Source organism: Pleurodeles waltl, chromosome 8 (assembly GCF_031143425.1).
Source record: "Pleurodeles waltl isolate 20211129_DDA chromosome 8, aPleWal1.hap1.20221129, whole genome shotgun sequence".
NCBI classification, from domain to species: Eukaryota; Metazoa; Chordata; class Amphibia; order Caudata; family Salamandridae; genus Pleurodeles; species Pleurodeles waltl.
The window spans coordinates 121,333,973-121,355,669 of record NC_090447.1 but is presented as its reverse complement, the minus strand read 5'-3'; the positions used below and the strand labels follow the sequence as shown (position 1 = coordinate 121,355,669).

Genomic DNA, 21,697 nt, shown 5'->3' with positions numbered 1-21,697 from the left:
ATACTTCACCTAAAAATTTACACAATTTCATTCTAGCAATATTGGGTCTCCCGCCTGCAGGAAAGCAGAAAATCAAGTGCTCCAGATTGGAAGATATACTAAAGCCAGCTGTACATGCCACACTGGCTGAGAGTCCTGCTTCTCCAAGTGGGTACCACTGTGGTATTTATGTCACTGCTGTAACTGTGGGATTATCATCAGCATTAAATGCTGCCGTCAGTTACTGCTATTGGAACAAATCATTACACCCATCTTGGCAGGTGAAAAATCTGCAGAAGGTGGATATTTTCTAGCACAAACACTGCGGCGGAAGCTCAGAGCAGTCATACTGCACTTTTTCACTTGGATTAGTTGAGTCTTTTCTCGGTGTATATTATGGACTTCATTCTGAATTTTTTGGTATTTCGGTACTACACTCAGTAAATGCCCATTTAAGCTGAGTGTGCTGTTAACGTCTTCATTCAGAGTTCTACACTTCAAAAAAAAGGACAGACCATTGATACCACATTTCTGAGGGCTCAGTCACTGCTGCAGTCTCCTATGCCCATGGTTTCTGCACTGCTGGTCCTCATGACTGCAGACCATGTAGCAATGCTGTTTCCTGGTGTTTGTCAGTATTGCTGGCACGAGTGCCAAAGTGTGAGGAAGGAGTTTGGGTATTTGTGGCCCGGTAACTAGGGCTTTCAAGGATGGGAGATACAGCAACGATGATAGGACGATCTGGCAGTAGCGAGGAAGCCAAAATGGGGGCAGGACAAACGTGAGAAACTGGGTTGTTGGTTGAGTGTGGTGTTAACCCTGCTCAAGCAACAGCCACAATCCCGGTCAGGGTAAACCACAAAGTCACTAACTTAATATGTGCTTAACCTTCTAGCAGCTTGGCACAAAGGCATCAGACTTAACATAGAGGCACTGTGGGATGTATGTAGCACAAACAGTAATAAAGAGAAAACACCACAAAATTCTTTAGAAAAATAGAGTCAATTGTGATAAATTGTTTAAGACCAAAATGACAAAAATCCTATCAGTAGAACCTGAGGTATGAATTTTTAAAATGTAAGGTAAAAATTAACACGTAAAAGATCAAAGCAGTGAGAGGTCTTGTGTGAAGGCCCAACACAGCCTATTCACTCACAAGTGGAGCTGTGCCCAGCTCTGCCCCCCCCCATCCCCAATCTGACAGTGATGGCCCACCAAGGCACACCTAATCCCTCTATTGTGTAGCTGTATGGGAGGAATAAACAAAGTTCAACTGCCAACTATAACCAGTCCTGTGACCCACAAACAGGCACCAAATAGTTAGGACAGGTAACTCCAGACTTTCTGAAAGTGGCATTTTCAAAATTGCAACTTAAAATCCAACTTTCACTACAGAGGTTTTTAAATTTCTATTTCTCAAGCACTAAACATCAAATGTTTACCTGTTCCCAATCAAAGGTTAGCACTTATTAAATGTAATAAGCCAACCCAATGTTATCCTATGGGAGAGGTAGGCCTCAAAGTAGTGAAAAACAAATTTAGGAGTTTTTTACTACCAGGACATGTGACATTTAAAAAGTACATGTCCAGTCTTTTAAATACAATGCACCATGCCCTACGGGCTACCTAGGTCTACCTTAGGGGTGACATATGAAATAAAAGAGGAGTTTGAGTGTAGGCAACGGGGTTATATTGGCAAGTTGAATTGGCAGTTTAAAACTGCATTCGGGCTGCAATGGCAAGCCTGGGGCTGGTGTATGTCGAAACCACACATTCCATTGCAACGCACGTCGTTACCACGAGTGCGTTACAATGAGAATTGCATTGCTACGCATATGCCTTAACACGCATGCCATTACAACTAATTATGTTGTAAAAGCACATGTTTAAAGGCATATGCATGGTAAAGGTGTCCCCCCAGCCCAATACCCCCCAAACCGAAAAACCACCACCCCGCCCTAAAACATAACCCCGCCCCTCCCTAAAACAATACCCCCCAGACCATCCTCCGCCCTTATCCCAAAATCCTACCCACCCTAAAACCTAACCCCCCAACCCCTCCCCCTCACTAAAACTGTCCCCCCACCCCTAAGTCCAACCCCCTCTGCACTTAACCTAAAAACCGCCCCAGCCCTGAAACATAACCCCCGCCCCTCCATAAAACAGTAACCCAGAGATCCAATAACCCCCCAAGCCCAAAAACCACCCGCCCTAAAACCTAACCCCCACCCCTCCCAAAAACAGTACCCGTACCCCAGACCCAATCCCCCGCCCTAATCTTGAAAACTTAACCCGCCCTAAAACATTGCCCCAGACCCAATCCTCCTCATCTTACTTCTACCCCACCCTAAAACCTATCCTCCTGCCCCCTCCCCCTCCCTATAACAGTACCCCCCCACCCAATACCTCCGCCCTAATTTTTAAAACCTACCACCCCACCCTACAACCTAACACCCATCCCCTCCCTAAAACGGTACCTTCATCCCCAGACCCCCTCACCATACTCCTACCCCTGCCCTAAAACAGTACCCCCAGACCCAATCTCCCTTACCATACTCTTACTCTAACCCCAAAACCTAACCTCCGCCCCTCCCTAAAACAGTACCGCCACCCCAGACCCAATCCCCCGCCCTAATCTCGAAAATGTATCCCCACCCTACAACCTAACCCCCGACACCCTCCCTAAAACAGTACCCCCACCCCCAGACCCACTAAACTGAATCACACAATAAGTACTGCAGGCCCACTGGTAGCATTTAATTTATAGAACCTGACGATATGGTATACCCCTCTACAAGGGACTTATATGTAAATTAAATATGCCAATCAGATGTAATCCAATTTTATCAAGTTTTTTGAGAGTGGACACAAGCACTTTATCACTGGTTAGCAGTGGTAAAGTCCACAGAGGCCAACAAAAACTAATTCAGCAAAAATAGAAGGGGTGAAGGCCAACAAAAACTAATTCAGCAAAAATAGAAGGGTGATGGCAAAACGGTTGGGGTGACCCTAAAAAGAGGGCCACGTCAGACAAAAATAAACACGGAGATCCCAAGGCAAGATGACAGATTCACTGTTGAAATGATTCTCCCTTTCCAGCTCTATAGCGGATTTCTTCCTCTAGGGAACTTTTCTATATCTTTTCTGTTTATATAAAACTTTTTATTCAGCTTGAGTCATTTAGCTTCCAGTGATTTGTTTGCTGGCATGATTGTTTCCCCTTGTACTTTTATTTTTTTATGAGATTTTTGTCTTATCTTTAGGTAGTTTGGAGTCCAGAAGTTATTTTGCCTCTGACTTTCAGTAGTGCTATTTTTTGTGCAAACCTTTAGTGTGACAGGCTATTTCTTGTCAGTATTCTTAAAAGCCTGATTCTGTTTGTATGTGGATTGGAGTTTTTTTTTATGCCACTGTCTTTTTTAGGTCGGGCGCATGTGCTGTCTGGAAGACCTGTTGTACTGAATAAAGGACTTTGCTCCAGTCTGCTGCTTACCATAGGGTGACAGAAGTGTCACTCTTCTTTGCTTTTTCCTAATAGGTTCGCAAAGCCAATACCTCTTTCCTCACGCTTTTAATTGTTTATCAGTAGTTTTCAGGAACTCATTTTTTTAAGTGCTTCTGCCTTGGCTCATGTCATTTGCTCATTTACACAGCTCCTCCTCCCCTGGAATTCCAGCATACATTTCATTAATTTTAATTTGCGTGCATCGTTCCAATTTTAGTATATGTGCTGCCGAAGTGAGCCCCACTACAGCTGTGAACAAGTTGATATATCAAGTCTTCATTTCTTAACATTTTAAAATGAGGGTGCTTATTTCAAGTGTGAGTTCACGTAACTACTGTGTCGTTTGTAATGTTCGGTCACTAGTGAATTGTTTACACCTTAACAAAACGTCTTAGGAACAACATTTTGCCTTTCACTCAATTGGAAACACGGAGCATTGTAGATATGCAAATATTGTTGATGATGTCACAACAGGACACTCTGTTTCTTATTGAAAATGAAACTCGTACTCTTGCAAGACCTAGAGATAGGACTACACCGGAGATGGAGATCAGTGCAGTTGGGAATGGCGGCCGTTTTGGAAAGGTGATTGTTGAGGGAAGCAAGCTCACGAACATAGTGCTGAAAAATGGGAGAATTACTAAGAAGGGGCTTCACAGTCTTGATTTTGAAGTAGTCGGATTTGTGGTTCTGCAAGTGTAATTTACTGCAAACAAAAGCTAAAACAAAAGTTAAATGTATGCATGCAGCGTGCTTTTTTTCTGCATCCTAGTTTTCATTGTCATACATAGCAGGGAACGCCGAAAGATCGTCCGGGTAGCTCATTTTAATGGGTAAGTTTATCCGGGTCGCTTTTTTTAATGCATTGTGGCACTTGTTTTTCTACCTCCTCAATTTACTGTGTCTAATACTTCCACTCATTGCCTTCAGAGTTTACCATGGTGTGGTTCCATTGGTAACGCTACAGTAACTCGAGAAAGCAAGTCCTTGGCTGTATACGGGGAGCGCACCAGCCCTTGTGACTGACATCTCCCATGTGGGTCAGTCATATTTTTCAGTTGTTTGCCAATTATTATGCTTCATGTTTTTTCCTGACTTCCAATAACTGATAGTTTAAATCACAGACTCAAGTCTTCAGAGAATGCACAGTGCCTCCAACTTTAAATCGATAATTAACAAGTCAATTGCACTAGGACTCCTTTTACAGCATCAGTGTGCATGATAGCCAGATTGTTAGCTACTGCTTGAGGCTAAGAGCCGGGAACTGACCATTTTCATTTATTCGCCCTGTCACATAATCCATTTACTGCGTGGTATTTGCTGTTCTCAGGGGCTCAGTGTAATCTCTGGGGAACAAAGCTATTTCTTTGTCCCCTTGTCTGTGACATATGTGGGGTCGAATACTGAAACATTCTACAGAGCAGTAAAATTTTAAAACCAAAGTAGGCTGCAGAGTAAGGCTGTGTCCGTGTGATTATCTGGATTATTGCGGCAAAGGCATGTTTTCCAATGCATCACTTGCAAATTAAAAAAAAAGTGTTTTACAGCCAAAGCAATTCTATTTTCTCTTCAATAGTTCTTCCTGGGTTTCAGGTCAGTAAAATAATACACGAAGTCACACTACCGTATATAGTAGCCAGCATGCACTCCTCTTTTTCATTACTTTGGTATGACTCTTCCTTTCCTCATCAACACATTCTTGCTCTTAACTTAAAGAGGGGTCATTTGGATTGCACTTGCTACCTCAACAGAGTCCGCCGTGGGTCTGCTTCTGACACGTGGGCCAACCTCTGCCAAAATATCTGGGCCGATCAACAGTCAATGTATTACTTACACAATCCAGTAGTCAATCAACACTTAGATTGCTTGTACTATTGTATATACAAACCAAAGCTTTCTGTTGCTATTGTATATCCGCCTAAATATATGCAAATGACAGTACAACTTAACATAAAAGTTTAAACACAAACAGTACAGACTAATGCCAAAAGTGCATTTCTGATAAAGGTTGTTATTGGGTTTACATTATAATTGTATGTTTTATTAATCTCTCCTTATTGCAATTATAATCATGATTTAGGCCAACTTAACATCCTTATTACACTATGACTGTGTGAACATTTTTAATATGTTTTGGTGAACCCTCTAGTTTATTTCTCTCGTTACTCCTCCGTGGCTGTCTTGTGTCTTTTTTGGAATGTGCGTTAGTCAGCCAGCAACTCTGATGGTGGGGTGATGAAAGTGGTATTCTATTGGAATTAGCATGGCAGATTTAAATTAGGATGCTAAATGGCAACATTTCCATTTTCGCAGATAGAGGAAGAAGGTAAATGGAAGTGCTTGAGCTATATGCAGGGCCACTGGAATTGTGGCAGGAAAAGACAAAATTATGAGCCAGGGTTGACCAATTTATGTGGCAAGAAAAGTCCAGTTATGAATTTACAACGCCAATGGCTAACTCAAGCAAATGCGAGACCTATTGCATTGCAAATGCTAGTTTCTCCTAATGGCGTCTTTTATAACACATCCCGCTGTGGCATTGTCGTTGTAGAATGTTCAAGTGAGGCGTGGGGCGAATGTGACAGGTGGGCGGTTGGCAGGAAGGGAACAGGCGAATAGAGTGGATGGCACCTCTCGTTTATGCTGATCCTGAAATAAAGATATTGAAGTGCTTACCATCTATGGTTTCTTATCTTAACATTGGCGACGAGCGGGAGCTGCTCTGAAGCACAGGGTCACCATTTTCCATGCGCAGTGGTTCGTGTACCAGGATCATCGAGGCAGATGACAGGATCTCCAAGGCCGGTGACGTCTGTTAAAACTGGACGCTGTGATAGCTGAGGATAGGAGCCTCGTTCCCTATGTAGCATCACGCTGGTAATGTCGCGATGGTTTCGTGTACACGCCCGAAAGATACATTTTGGTAACATTCTTTCTGTGTGTCTTTGTTGCTGTGGCAACGAGGCCCAGTGTCATTGAACGCATGGTGGCGGCCATTTTAAGAAGGATCGACATTCTTTTCTTCGTGTTACGTTGCCTTGGTAACAGTCTGCCGGCCATTTTAAACTTCCTTTAAGTGATTTTGGAAACAATATAATTTCGGCGGCCATCTTGAAGCAGTCAAAATTTGATTTATACTTATGCATTTTGGCGAATTTTGGTGATTTGCACACCTTATGTTTAGGTGTGATTTGCGAGGATTTGTACAAAACTGATTGCACGTTTCTGGAACGGGGAATTTCACACTGTATACTTTTAAAAGTGTATGTTATTGTGTTGGCTAATTTCTTATCGTCCAACATTACAATTTCGCTATGTCCAATATTCAACCTCCACCATTTTTTTTTTTTAATCTGAGCCTGTTGAGCCACCAATACAATGGGAATTGTGGATTGATTTATTTGAGGCTTATGTGGAGGTTATGGAAGATCAAGAATGTTCTCCTGAAAGGTATTTAGCACTATTGAAGCACAGGTTAGGTGCAATTGGACTACAAGAGTTCAAGAACTTACCTCAGATTGATAATACTGGTGATGTAGATATATACCAACTTGCCAAGAAGCAACTTCAAGAACGTTCTGGCAGGAAGATTAATGTGGTGTTGGAGCGATACAAATTTTATTTGAGGACGCAGCATGACGACGAATCTATAGACCAATTTGTAGCGGCCCTTAGAGGGTTGGCGGTTACTTGCACATTTGAGCAAATATCCTATGACCAGGTTTTAAGAGATCAAATATTAATGAAAACAAAATCACTGAAAATACAGGAGAAATTGTAGTCATGCAGTAGTGATCTGACGTTGAAGGGTGCAGTTGAGGTGGCAAGAACCATTGAGGTGTCTGAGAAGTGTATTCAAACTGTGAGGAAACATATTAATGATTCTGAATCAGGGGCTGTTGGGGTTAGTTCTGTGACAAAGGAATCTAAAGAGTGCAGAAGGAAAACAGATTGGAAAAAAAGTACAAAAAAAGAAAAAAAAAAAAAAAAAAACACTGTCATAGGTGTGGTGCTGGGGATCATTTAGCCAATTTCAAGAAATGCCCGGCACTAAGTAAAGTGTGTATTGTGTGTAAAAAATGGGTCATTTCAGCAAGGGATGGAAAAGTGGTACGAGAAGTATAAGTTGTGTCTGAGCATGACGAAATGGAGGAGAATATAGTTCAAGATATAGGTTTGAGTGTGTTACAGGATGATGATGGTATTGTGGGTAGGTCTTCGGGATCACCTACTTTCAAGCTACTTATGGATGGAGTTGAGGTTACAGCTATGGTTGACTCGTGTGCCTGGTTCACTATTATGTGTGTGGAGATGTTTAAGAAATTATGGCCCAGTAAAGAATTGATCCCAACAGATGTGAATTCGGGGAGTTATACTGGCCACAGAATTCCCATAGTGCGGTATACTAATGTGCACATTGAGTTTCATGGTAAGCAATGCGAGGGCAAGTTGTATGTAGCCGAGAAGGGTAATTTAATTCTAGGATGGCCGCATATTAAGAAATTGGGCATGAAGATTGGCTCTACAAAAATATCTCCAGTGTGTGTGGTATTCGAGCATGATCTGCACCATGAATTGAAGTATGATGAGTTAGATAAGAGTTTTCCTGGGGTGTTTTCTGAATCATTAGGTAAACTTAAATAATTCAAACACAGAATCATATTGCAAGAAAATGCATGTTCTGTAAGACATGCAATGTGGAATCTACCTGTTAATTATAGACCTAAACTTAAAGAAATGTTAAAGGATTTGTGTGAGAAAAACATTGTTGAACCAATTGAGGGTTCGGATTGGATTTCTCCGGTGGTAATATCTTAAATGGAATGCGGATCTCAGATTGTGTGTTGATTTGAGGTTCATTTGGATTGATACATTCCCATTGCCGAATTTACAGGAATTAGTATCATCAGTAAGCTAAGCCTCAATATTTTCCACCATCGATTTATCCAGCGCTTATCATCAAATTGAATTGGATGATAATTCCAAACATTACACTGCATTCATAACTGAAAGTGCATTTCAATACAGAAAAATGTCCTTTGGTCTCGCTAGTGCTTCTGCTGGTTTCCAAAGAGAAACAAATAGAATTTTCAGTGGGATGACGTGTGCAAGGGCGTTTCAGGATGATATCCTAATAAATGGGAAGGACAGATCAGAACATGACAAGGTGTTAGAGGATGTATTAGTCATACTTTGTGAGAATGGGTTGACTGTAAGGAAGGAGAAATGCAAGTTTGGCCAAACACAAGTTGAGTACTTGGGTCACATAATTTTTCGTGAAGGAATTCGTCCTAAGATAAGCCATACAAAGGCCATTGTTGATGCCCCTGTGCAGAGTTGTATGGAGCAATTGATGTCATTTCTAGGTCTTACCGAATTTTATTCAAGTTTTATGGAGAATTATGCAACCAAAATGGAGAACTTGAACTTTTAAGGAAAAATGTTCCGTTTGTATGGGGCAACGATCAGTCTAAGTGTTTTGAATGTATTAAGTGTGAGATAGTACAAGTTCCATGTTTTAAACCCTTTGACACTAATCCAGACTGTATAATTGCTGTTGATGCAGGCAACTATGGAATTGGGGCTGTTTTATCTCAAAAGAAAGGTCATGAGAAATGGATTGTAGCTTATGCTTCACGGACACTTTCGCAATCTGAAACTAACTATTCTGTTTTCGAAAAGGAATTGCTGGCGGCATCTTGGGCTGTGCAAAAGTTTTGAATGTATATATGGGGGAGGAAGTTCAAAGTGTGTTCAGACCATAAACTGTTGGTTAATATTTTGCATTCTGGTGGTGGGAAAAATGTATCACCAAGACTTGTAAGACTTGCTTCTAAATTGCAAATGTATTTTTTCGCGGTGGAGTATATTCCTGGGAAATGCAATGTTGTTGCAGATGGTCTGTCCCGATTACCAATTGAAGATGAAAGTGTTGATGCAGAGTGTGATGTTGCATTTACATATGAGGATGCGTTGTCTGGATTGAAGTCGCATGAGAAGTCAGGACAGGAAATTTTAACGGAACAGGAATGGGATCAAGAAATGATGAAAGATGATGAAATGCAAGTGTTGAAGGGATACATACTTAATGACTGGCCTAGTGAACGCTTGTTGAGAGGTGAGAGTGCTATTTTATGGAAAATGAAGGATGAACTCAGTTTGTGTGGTGAGGTAGTTTTAAGGGGTGACAGAATAATTCCTCCGAAAGGAATACGCAAGGTTATTGTGAGGAAGAGTCATATTGATCACAGTGGTATGTCAAGGACTAAGCAGTATTGATGTGATGATTGACAGATTTGTACGGAATTGTTTGATTTGTGCTCAGAGTGATGAGTGCGAGGGCATGCACGGAGCAATTTATACCAGTTGAGTTACCTGATAGGCCTTGGAGGATGCTAGGAATTGACTTTATGGGGCCGTTATCTACTTTGCCAACTAAGTATGCGTATGTCATAGTATTGGTTGATTATTTTTCTAAATGGCCTGAAGTGGAATTTGTGAGCAAAATATCTACAGAGACAGTAAAAGAATTTTTGGAAAGTATATTTTCCAGGGAGGGTGTACCAGAAATTCGTGTATCGGACAATTGTTTACAATTTACCTCTACGAAAAGGTCAGAATTATTTTTAGAAATTGGTATAAGACATGCAAAAGTTGCTTTATACAATCCGTCTTCGAATGGTCAAGTTGAAAGGTTCAACAGAGTTGTTAAATAAACGATGCAATTGGCTCTAAAATGTGGTATTCCATGGAAACGGTCCTTATGGAATATGCTTGCATCATATAGAGTGACTCCCCATTTGGTGACTGGGAAGATTCCTTTTGAATTGTTAAGAGGAAGGAAACCGTCTACTAGTTTGGTTCCATGGTGGTTGATGGAGAGGCATCAGGTGAAATATGGAGTGGAATGTGATAAGGAAATGAGGAACAAGTTGCAGGATTAGCAATTGCGTACTAAATCATATCATGATGTCAAATCTAGTATGTGTGAATTGTGGGCAGGACAAAGCGTTTGTGTTAAGTTACCTGGAGTTGTTGATAAGGAGAAACCACGATGGTCAGAGCCAAGGAAAGTCGTTCAAAGTTTGAGGAACGCAGTTCAATTGGATGATGGAAGAATTTGGAATGTAAGACGGCTGTCTACCTGTAGGTCTGGAGGGAAGAGTGATGAAGGATGTTCCTGATGTAATGGTTGGAAGTACTCGTGATGAGTGTGGTGTAAGTGAGAATAGTGAGTTACGACGTAGTGTGTGTGTGAGAGAGAGAGAGAGAGAGAGAGAGAGAGAGAGAGAGAGAGAGAGAGAGAGACTCCTGCTTATTTGGAAGACTATGTGACAAACTAATTGTAGCATTTTTATGTTAAGAAGTCATTGTATCTAGTTCTACTTGGTTGGAAAAACTATGTAACTAACATAGAATTATTCTTATATTTAGATGTTAAGTTGTCAATTGTATATTGGACATTGTACTCAAAATTGTTGGGAAAAAGATGTGTGGCATCGTCGTTGTAGAATGTTCAAGTGAGGCGTGGGGTGAATGTGACGGGGGGGGGGGGGGGGGGGGGAGGGGTGGCAGGAAGGGAACCAGCGAAGACCGTGGACGACACCCCTCGTTTATGCTGATCCTGAAATAAAGATATTTAAGTGCTTACCGTCTACGGTTTGTTATCTTAACAGCCTCTTTTCAGCTACTCGTGTTATCACTAACTGACAAGTGGCTACTTTGTCCCAAATCCACGACATTCAGAATTAAAGAGCATCTGTTGCGTTCTGCACTAAACAAGTTGGAGCGGGTGGTTGATCGGCAAAACCTGTGCAGCAAAGCGTGTGGTGCAGCGGCACCAGATTCCGGAGTTCGTCTGAATGGGAGCACGTGCTGCTGGTTTCTTTAATTCAGCTGGGGGCTTCCCAGCACATCCGCAGTCGTAGGACACGTAAACATGTTTCTCTTTCTCTGATTCCCTTCTTTGGGCTCGCCTTATTGCAACACAATCCAGGGCGGGGAAACATTATCTGCAGGCTTTAGCCTAATCCACCTTAGACCGCATTCATTTTATTTCCCAATGTCTCTCCGATCCCCCGCCCCCAATCTCTCCTCTTCATTTAATTATACTAGCAACGACGAGGGCTCGCAAGTTTAAAACATTGTATGATTCCTCTCGCTTTCGAAACCGATCTATACAGCCTGCGAACTACAGCGCAACATAAAAATGTGAATTTGTTTCGCTTTTCTCTGTCAAATTTGCAGTTCTCTGCTCCCCCTTAACCGACATTACCAAATATCCGGTTCCTATACCGTGTGGACTCCATTGTACAGCTCTCATCCCCTATAGGCGCTCATTCTTAACTCGCCTATATCCTTAGATTGCTCTTCTTCCCTATTTTTCTGTGACTTCCTGCCTCCAAATGATGTCTGGGGCACGCGGGTCCCGTTCCCACTCATCCTACCTGCTCACATCTCTAGGAGGTCACCCCGCGTCCACGGCCAGCTGGACTGGCACTCATTCCCTTTGCGTTCTATCTGGATTCCGCTTTTCTCTAAAGTTCAGGCGTAGCTTGGTCAGTAACTGTGTGAGCTTCAGATTTTACGACAATCAGTGCTTTGGGAATATAGAAGTGCAGATACTCACTATTAAGAGTAGCTGTTGGCGCCGGAGAAGTGCCGGTACTCTCCCATTAAGTGTACTGCAATAGTGTAAGAAGTGCACGTGCTTTCCGTTTCGAATTAAACTACAGGTACTCATTCCCGGAGAGTACCTGCCCATTTAAAGCACTGACGACAATCAGACTGATGCACTGGGGGAGGGGCGAAGAGGCAGTGGAAAACGGGAGTAATGTGATTTGCCAGGGGTACTAAGAGAAGGAAAAAAATTGTTTTGTAGAATTACCAATATTTTGACGACTGTAAAAAAAAAAAATGAATAAAAATGAGGGGGGGGGGGTGCTTTTTGTCTGAATGCATGTAAACATTCCTGGCGAAACCCTTCAGACAACCCACCATTCCCAAAGCATCTGTACCCAACTATTTATGAGAAAATGCACTTACCAGGGGGTGTAGCACCCCCCCTCCCCCCCACACACACGCGCCCCGAAGCCACGCCCCTTAATGTTTCTCATCCTCTGTTAAAAACACAAGTCAGGGAGCCTGTATCAGCGCAGGCTTTTATGCCGTTTTCTGTTTTTTGTAGCGAGCGCTATGCTGTGTACGTGAAATAAATGGCATGTTGCTCCCTCCTAGCGTCCGAAGGCATCCGGGACTCGCGGAGATTTCTAAGCACACCTGGGAATGTGGGCGTCAGCGAGCGCTCCATTTTACGCCCCCGCGCGAGCGCCGGCTTTTGCTGGATCGAAGAATGTTGAAAACACTCTTAAAACACCCACAGTCGCCGGGAGCAGTTTGATAGAAAACGCTGCCTAACTCGTGGCCCTTTGCAACAAAATAAATGAGTGTATGTGCTCGTGTCGCCGCTTGCCTGTTTACCTACGGGTGCCGGGAGATCCAAAAGCGAAAGAGATTATTGTACCTCCCCCACCTTCACCCCTCGCATTATCCTTCCTGCAAACTCGAAAGCACACGATAACTGCACTTTGTTTATCCGGTTGTTCCCGTCATCTGCCGCCCACCTCCTAAATGTCCACACGCACAGTCCTGAGGTACAGATTAACATCAACAGGACAAGGCCTGCCAGCAGGAACATGTTATGTCTCTTACAGCAGGTGGCACATGTAACATGCGTTCCGGCAAGTCATTTTATTATGTAGGATCTGCACCCCAGAGTGCTTTGCCTAAGGTAGAGCGAGATGCACATATTTAGGTATGGTACAATTTTCTTGATTTACACTGACGAAACATCGACCAAGGGACCCTCCCCCCCCCAAGCACTGTACCACAAGAACGGTGTAAATCCTTTCCAAGTTTAATGCATACCTCATCGTGCCAAAGACACGCAAGCTACAGCTCACAATGGAGTCTGTAATGGCACGGTTTGCAAAAAGACAATGGAATGGAATGCAGCCTAGAAGCATTGGCAGAGGTTTAGATTAATTCAGTCACTCAAGCCATACTTTCCTGTCTTTTTGTTAGAGCCCCACCCGTAAACGTACCTCGCTGTGGCATATGGTTGCTCCACGTTTATAAGAGCAAAATGAAACAAAATAATAGAATGGAATGCTACACAGAGGCCTTAACAGGAGTTGAAATTAGTTCCTTCTTGCTTTTATCAGCACGTCCCCTTAAGTCTTGTAATAAGACAAGAGGAGGGTTTAACGGATGCTCACGTCATGGGAAGAGTAGTCCTGGAGATTGCCCACATCCCCAAGACCTAAGGAACCCCTGGGCTTCCATCTCCCTAACTCTACAGCACACTGATGTCTGCCACTGCCCGGTCCATGGCGAATTCTGACTCCTGTCTTTGCATGTTTGGTAGCCTATCCATACCCGTGGCAAGCAGGGGCATCGAAACACAGGCCTGTCTGTGAGAGTGCATGGTTTGCAACTGCATCCTCTACTGAGACTGTGGGTCACTGACCACAGGAAGCTTCAACAGCCAAACACCAAGTGAGAAGAGGGAGCGCATGGGCTTCGCTTGCAGCTTGGGCTCTGAGAACAAGGAAGACTGACTAACAGGGAAATCCAGACCTAGAAAATGGTGGCCAACTCTCAACAATATTTTTGTAAATCAAGCCCATTAAGTGCCTTAAATCTCGAAAAAAAGAAAGAAGGTAAAATATTAGACCCAATACAAAAACAAATAGAGTTCTTGAAAGAAGAAATTACACATTCAACACAGAAGAATTTATTAGCGGTTTTAAGACAGACTGCAGTTGAAGGTCAGATTAAAGTACAAAGCGCCTGCCAGGGCATCTGGAGTCAAGAATAATAAGAACAGATATTAAATAAACGGAGATGACAAATGTAGTACACAAGGATTCTCTGTATCAAGTCACAAACACAAGACGCAGAGTAGGACAGTGGAAGTCAAGTATTTTGGTGATGAAAAGACAGACGAAAACCATGATCTACCAGGATTATTATAATGGCTAAATGAAAGGTTTGATATGCTATAGGCTGCTCATCTAAAGGATCATATGCTTTATTTTCCTAAAACAATAGATGCCGAGAGGCAGTTTCTAGTCATCTTTAAATAAGACAAACAGTACTTCACAAAGCTTAGAAAATAGCAAATATCGCATGGTGCACTGCATTAGAACTCACCGGGGTACCTTTGATAAGCTTTGTTAGTAATGGTCTGTCTATCTTTTTTGAGCATAGTAAATTTCTTATTCTTTGGCATTATCGTTCAAAAAACCTTTGCGTCAAGTGTGGGGTCACTGAAGGTTTTTCTGTTTGCCCCAATACTTTTTAATATATGCCTACGTCCACTTGCTAAATAATGAGAGCTTTTGAATTATATGTAATTTTCTATAATACGATTGATACACCGGTCATTCTGAAATTTGATGAACTGGACATATGCAAGAATAGCATAGTTGTCTACGCAACTTACTTCATAGGCTGAAGCTTGATTTCCTCAAACCTAAACTGAAATTCTGGTGCTTGAAGAGTAAACCCTTTGGTACTCAGAACTATGGCCTTCCTGTCTGAGGGACGTGCTGCACCCAGTTCAGGAGGTATAGAGTCTGTAATTTTGGTAGGAAAGAAATCCAAATTTGTTGGGCAAAGGTTAATCCCAAAGTATCACCCTGTGACCATAAGATAAGAATCTTAAGGAAGATTCTCCCATTCATCCCAGTGCATCTCGGACATTCCCTTAATTGCTTCCAGATGCAATTATATCTGCTATTTTGGTTTTCTGGCATCAGAGGTTGCTGAATATGGCAGACTGGATTATTTTCAACTTTAGAAAATCTGACAGGTCTCTCAGGCCCGTCGTAGCCCTCATTGGTTATCAATGCCTAGCTGAATCCAATGTTGTTCTTTTCTTCTTGGTGCACTGGGCTTGGCCCTGTTGGTCTTAAACTGTTATCTAAACACTTTCCCCAGGTCTGGCTTATTGCCCTTGTTCATTGTTCCGAGCTTTAGAAAACTCTCGATGAGGCAGGTTGCTTTTTCTGTGGTTATGTCCTCTCTTCTGCTACGTCTGCTGTGAGTTGAAGGTCCTGAAAATATTCAAAAAGCACTCGAAAACAGGTCTTCTGCTGCGTGACCCTGAATAGATGTCTCAGTTCTAGAACCATGAAGCCTCTGGATATAAGTTATGCACTTTACAAATGTCCATTAATTAATTCATTCATTCATTGATATACCGTTTCAAACTGATAGTTCGATGCACAAACAAGCAAGGATGGGTCATAAGAAGTGATGACTGATTACACAAACCTCACATCATGCCTCAGTTCTCCCATAAAAAAAGATGCTGCTTTCAAGCCCCATTAAAAAAGATTTATCCCGAACAAAGTGACCTCTCCAGAACCTTCCTGAATCCTACCTGAGATGTGCAGTCAAGCCTTCAAACTTACTGTGCTTCACTCGAGTATCATGTATCAAGGCAGTGACCAGCATTACTAATATCCACAAAATCTTCAGCAGTTAAGGCCTTCTCCTGAGCAAAGGATGCTAACATCCCCTCCCGAGACAGCTGAAGTGATCCCTAGTCAAAGGTGCACACCAACCAATTTCTCCTAACAATGACCACAAGTCATTTAAGATACCGTTCGAGTCACTTTGGGTAAAGACTGTTCCGGGTTACTCATTAAACTAGTGCAAACTGCCCACAATCCCAATATTCATAACAGCCAGAACTTGTTTCTCTTCAAAAGATAATTTGATGTGACAGACTTCAGAAACCATCTCATCCACTATTGGCATCACTAGCTCTACAACTCCAAGAAAAAGTACCAGCTTTTCAGAGGCAAGGTTGTGTGGAATCAGATATAGCACCCGCCAATGTAGATTTTGCAGCAAAACACGGTACTGTTGCTGGCCATTCATCATCTGGAAGGATTTACTCGCCAAATCAGACCATAGGTTCTTTGTTCCGAAAACCCTACTAGAATCACCAGCATATTCAACACCATTCAATACAGCATGATTCCCAACATGATGGTGATGACCACAACTAAATGGGTCATGTCAACAGCACATTAAACGCTTTACCACACATTATCCCCCAAACACCCTGAGCTCAATATGATGCTGTTGGTCACCTTTCAGAATCATTTATCTATGACAGTAGTGATTTGGAAAGAACCCATTGGTGCCGGATTCACAGGGAAAAGGCCTCAGGGGGACCATTCATCAAGGGAACATGTGTACCCACCATTGATAATGTACGTTTCCACTCACAGGACTTACATGGGGTCTCAACACATCCAACTCCAACACAAATAAAAAAATATATATCCAACGGGGTCAAAAGGAGGATGGGCATGAAGGGGAAACTAGTAGATAAGCTCTTCCTCCTGACAAGGAGATTGCTTTAACCTGACAAGTCAATGATGGAAATCTTCCTTCAGCTCCCATATCATTTGAAGGACACCCACACCACATCCTCCATTCACACCCCATCCCTTATTCACATATTAATGCCCATTGGCATGTGTTACTGATACAGGTGAAGTGAATACGGAGGTATCTGGGGTTGATTCACTTCATCTTGAGCCAATGCAATATCAACAAAACTGACTTCATAAAGTAGGAAATGTGCCTGAACCTCTGCCTGCCAGCATCAGATATGAAGACCCTGTCATCCAACTTGACAAGTGCCTTTGCTGGCTATTGAATAGTTCGTAACAGAGCCATAATCCTCACCTTGACATTAGCTGCCTTAATAAAATAATCCATCCAACAAACTCACTTCAGAGACACATACCCTCACACACACCCTCAAATCTGCAAGATCTGCCCACCTGCAACCAACAAAATAGTATAAAGCAAGAAAAATAATGGTCTATATGTTCAGCACCTAAAATCTTTTAGTGTTGTATTTTGAGTTAGAAAACTAACCTATTTTATTCTTTGTGGCCCTTCAAATGAAAAGTCTTTCTGTAGTGTACTTTTACAATTCCTTCAATGTCAGAAAATAATGTACAGGCGGTGGTGTGGGCAGGTGATGAGAGAGCGGGACAAGTGAAAACGTGAATATGGAGCACAATGAGAGTTGGCAGAATGTGAATTACCAGATTCCTTGAAAGCAACCAGTCAAGTCTAAATAATGTAGTCACACCTTGAGCTTTGCACATCAGGAAAACCAAATAATGTGAGCTGCCCAAGGCTAAGGCAGAATAAGTATTACCTGTGAAGAGAGATGATTAGGGATACACCAAACATGTTCCGGCAGTCATTCCTTGAGGCAAACCTCTTTTATTTACTAAAACTACAATATGGACTCTGTCAGCAGGGTGAAAACTCACTTAACACGAATTCCAAGACATTACATCTTATGGTTCCCAAAGCTGACCACAATAAAATAAATGTCAGCTTAAAAGCATAGACAAAATCACACGGTACCAAGTCACAGTAGCATTTCTAAAACAATGGTCCTGTCTCCTGTAATTCAGAAAGTGACAAATTACAATCAGAATCTAAGTGATTTATACTCACTTTGATAATCTGAGTTCGATGAGAATGTATCATGTAGTCAACAAAGAGACTGTTACACTGCTGTTCATTAAGTATCTACAAACTAAGGAACAACTTTTCACATGATGGGGGGGTGAAAGGTGAAAGAATAACAATCATAATGACAATTTAAGATACACGAATAAGGACAGTACTGAAATTGTATCTTAATAAAAGGCTATATAAACCATAACTTCTTCATTTTAAACACTAAAACAAATATAATTTGCAAGCTACTGGGTAAGTGCAAATGTAGAATAAAGACCTAAGATACAGGGTGTATTATTATAGGTTCTGCAGACCACATCAATAAATCACTTGGAATCTCTTTGCATTGCAAGGGAGTCCACTGTAGGCGAAATCGTCAGAGGCTACAAAGAATTATGAATGAGTAGCCATCACAATCAGTGCCGATTGACACATGAGATGTTTCTAAGTGAAGAGAGCGAAGGCAGAGTGTTCTATGATCTCATTTGAAACCCAGAAGTAGAAAATTCAAATTTTAAAGAGAGGTACCCACCAACAGTTTTATTTTGTGAGTGGCACCCTGCATGCCCCCTCTTTTTAGCTGATCTCAAAGATCAGCCGTGCCGGTGACGGTCATTCAACACATGGCCTTGCGAACCTTCTTCAAGTCCCATTCCACACAACAGACATGATGTATCTGCGGCCTACCTTCTCACGCTCCCCAATGGCTTCCCCTTGTTGAGAGGGGTGTGAATCCCCCACTAGGCAGAGCTGAGGGCAGACGCCTGCTAAGTAGGGGCATAGACCCAGAGACCGACACACCCTCAAAAGGAGAAAAAATGTCAGAAAGAAAGTCAAATAGAGAGGGCGGAAAAGGGTATGGTATGAAAGAAAGTATTGAGGAAGAGGTAGGCAAGAAAGAATGGGGGAGGCGGAACAAATGAAGGGTGATGGAGAGAAAGGTTGAAATAAAGGGTTTAAGGAAAGAAGTGGGGTAAAAGGAGGGGCATCTGGAGGAAGGAACGAATGGTGGAAGGAAGGAAGGGTCTTCGGCGTACCAGCTGGCCATGCTTTGGGAGAATGCAATGCCAACTGGGGCACCAACATCACACACGCCAGGTGAACTTTCGTGAAACATGCGAAATGGGCAAAGGCCTTAACAGGAGGTGCCAGGAGTACGTTTCTTCCCCAGTGAACGTAGATGGAAACATCTCACAAAACTATTCTGCAAAGGAATGCTTTCAGAAGTACAAAAGCAAATGATCACCTTTCAGATTGTCAGCATGCCAGGGATGAATCAAGAAGGAAGTAAGCCACAGGAGTGCTTTGACCAGCCGCGGCCCATCCCTTAGGGCGGAGGGGCCACGCCCCCCACCTTTTGCCCCTCATGAAGAATGCCTGTCAGGCTGAGCAAAGGTCAGCCTGACAGACACTCTTCATGTTCAGCTCAGGAGTCTCGCTCCTGGCTGCCTGAGCTGAACTTTGCTGTGCTGTGCTGAAGAGGTCGCAGCTCCTATGGGAGTGACCTCCTCAGCTCAGCAAAGGTGCCTTGAGGCCCTTACCCTCGTTGATGAGGGGAACAATCACCGATTGACTCGGACGTGGGTGCTTCAGGTTTAAGCCCTGAAGCGCCCAGGGCGAGTGTCATCACCTCGTCACAGAGTGGAGAGGGGTCAGCAGTCTCACTGACCCCAACCCACTCTGTGACGAAGTTGGGACTGCTGCCTTTCCCCCTGGCTGACCTGAGGTCAGCCAGGGGGGAAGGCAGCAGTCCCAACCCTCCTGGGACCTCCAAGCTGTGCGTGTGTGTTTTTTTAATGAATGTTTGGTGCGTGCATGTATGTTTGAATGTTGATGAGTGTTGTGAATGGAAGAGCGTGCATTAGTGTGTGAATGAATAAGTGTGAGTGCGCTTCCCACGCACCCCCCTCCCTCTCAAAATTAACGGCCGCCACTAGCTGTGACCTACCTGAATGTTACTGCTCTTAAAATTTTAAGACATGTACACAGAGACAGGTACATTTAAGCACATTTACTTTTTTTTAAATGCAACACACCTATAGCCTACTGTCATGTATAAAGTACTTCTATAACCAGGCTGAGCCAGCATAGGTAGTCATATTGACCTTGTCTATTCCTTACTGTGAAAAGGGAATCTATAAAGGCCCTCCCCACACTGCAGATTCCGTTATCCCAATCTACTATGCTCTATAGTGTCCTTACAGGTAACGGACATTTCTAATATATATCCTCTTTGGTGTGTCCAAATATCTCTGGATCAAGAAGTGTAAGTCAAAACAAAAGGAGTAGACCTGGACCAAGTTATTACAGTACACATAGCCAAGTTTCCCAGGTATGTGTGATGTGCTGTTTCAGTACAGGTTTTTTCTTTGAATTCTTTTAGTTGTAGTCCTGTTTATTCCATTTTAAAATGGGACTGTATGTCCCAGAATTAAAAGAAAACCTAGATTCGATTAGCACATCATGCATAGACTTGGAAACCTTGCATCTATTCCTTCATGGCAGGCACAGGATCCCTGTCCCATCAAATGGCTACCCTCCTTTTAGCCAGGAGGCAGCTATAGCCATAAACCTGTTAACGCTTTCAGTGGCACCATTCTCATGACCTAATATTGTCACCAGCAGTGAAGGGTTCATCTGGCAAGCTTCCATCTCAGATAGTATTTCAAACGTTCTGAAACTATTTTGAAAGTAGAATAGAAGATTATAAATAGCATGTTTAAAAATTGCGTTAATGAAAAGCAACCTAACTGAAACGCACATCTGTTGAACGTGCATAGTTTCGGCATATACTTTGTATTCATAGCTCTGTGCACCAAAATGGAGAAACTTTACCTTCTGTGAAGGAGGGCAAAGATTCCCAACTATGCCTGAGTTCACATAGACAAAGTTTAAATCACTTGCGTCGTGAACACTAGACTGTTTTCCAGCTGCAGGTTATCCCACTATGTGTCATTTTGAGGTATACGACTGGACAGGGATGGTGGTAATGCAGGACCTGGGGTATGTGATTTTAACTTTGGGGAAGGTGGATGGGCTTAGCTATAGTGGCTTTGCTGGGGGGGGGGGGGGGGGGGTAGATGGGTCAGGCTCTGATAAGAGGACATGCCAGTGGTAGGCTCACTAACTGGGGGCAGCTGGCAAGTGACATCAGTTCACCAGTGAAGCTCATAGTAGAAATATTTTTTGATTCCTCAAAAGGACATTGAAGTTACCCATTTTAAACTTTAAAATAAGAAGTGAAGTTGACAGTTAATAGGTGAAGGTTACTACATAGCACAGAACAAAAAGCATTATATGCCTTTTCATGCCACCTAAATCTAATGACCCTGCAGATGCTCAATGTACATCTTTATTGATAATACATCTTGCTAATTTAACACAGGGTGCTTGCTTTTATCCATTATAAAATCAATTTAAAAGTAAAAAAGAAGTCAATAAAAATGTTAACTTGTGACTCACCTTTCTAAAGTTCTCCAAGAACATTGTATGCTTATCTGCATGTAAAAGGAAATTTGTGAAATTGCTAAATGGTGTTCATTGTTCACTAATCAACAAATAGTTGTGAAATTAAGAATAAAGCTTAATGTTTCTAACAAAAATAAAACCAAAACAGAGAAATGCTCTTGAAGTAATGAGTAAGTC

General features: G+C 42.5%; 1 protein-coding gene across 2 annotated transcripts in view; it reads right to left on the bottom strand.

Annotated features, from left to right (window-relative positions):
* Positions 1–21,697, bottom strand: part of CAPN5 (calpain 5) — a 431,423-nt gene that overhangs the window by 308,719 nt on the left and 101,007 nt on the right. The window contains exon 1 of one of the 2 annotated variants that reach the window (XM_069203909.1): positions 11,136–11,256. The exons of the other annotated variant lie outside the window; for it this stretch is intronic. The gene's annotated coding sequence lies outside the window, so the exon portion shown is untranslated. Of the gene's footprint in view, positions 1–11,135; positions 11,257–21,697 lie in introns of those variants that run through there. 2 annotated transcript variants of the gene reach the window in all.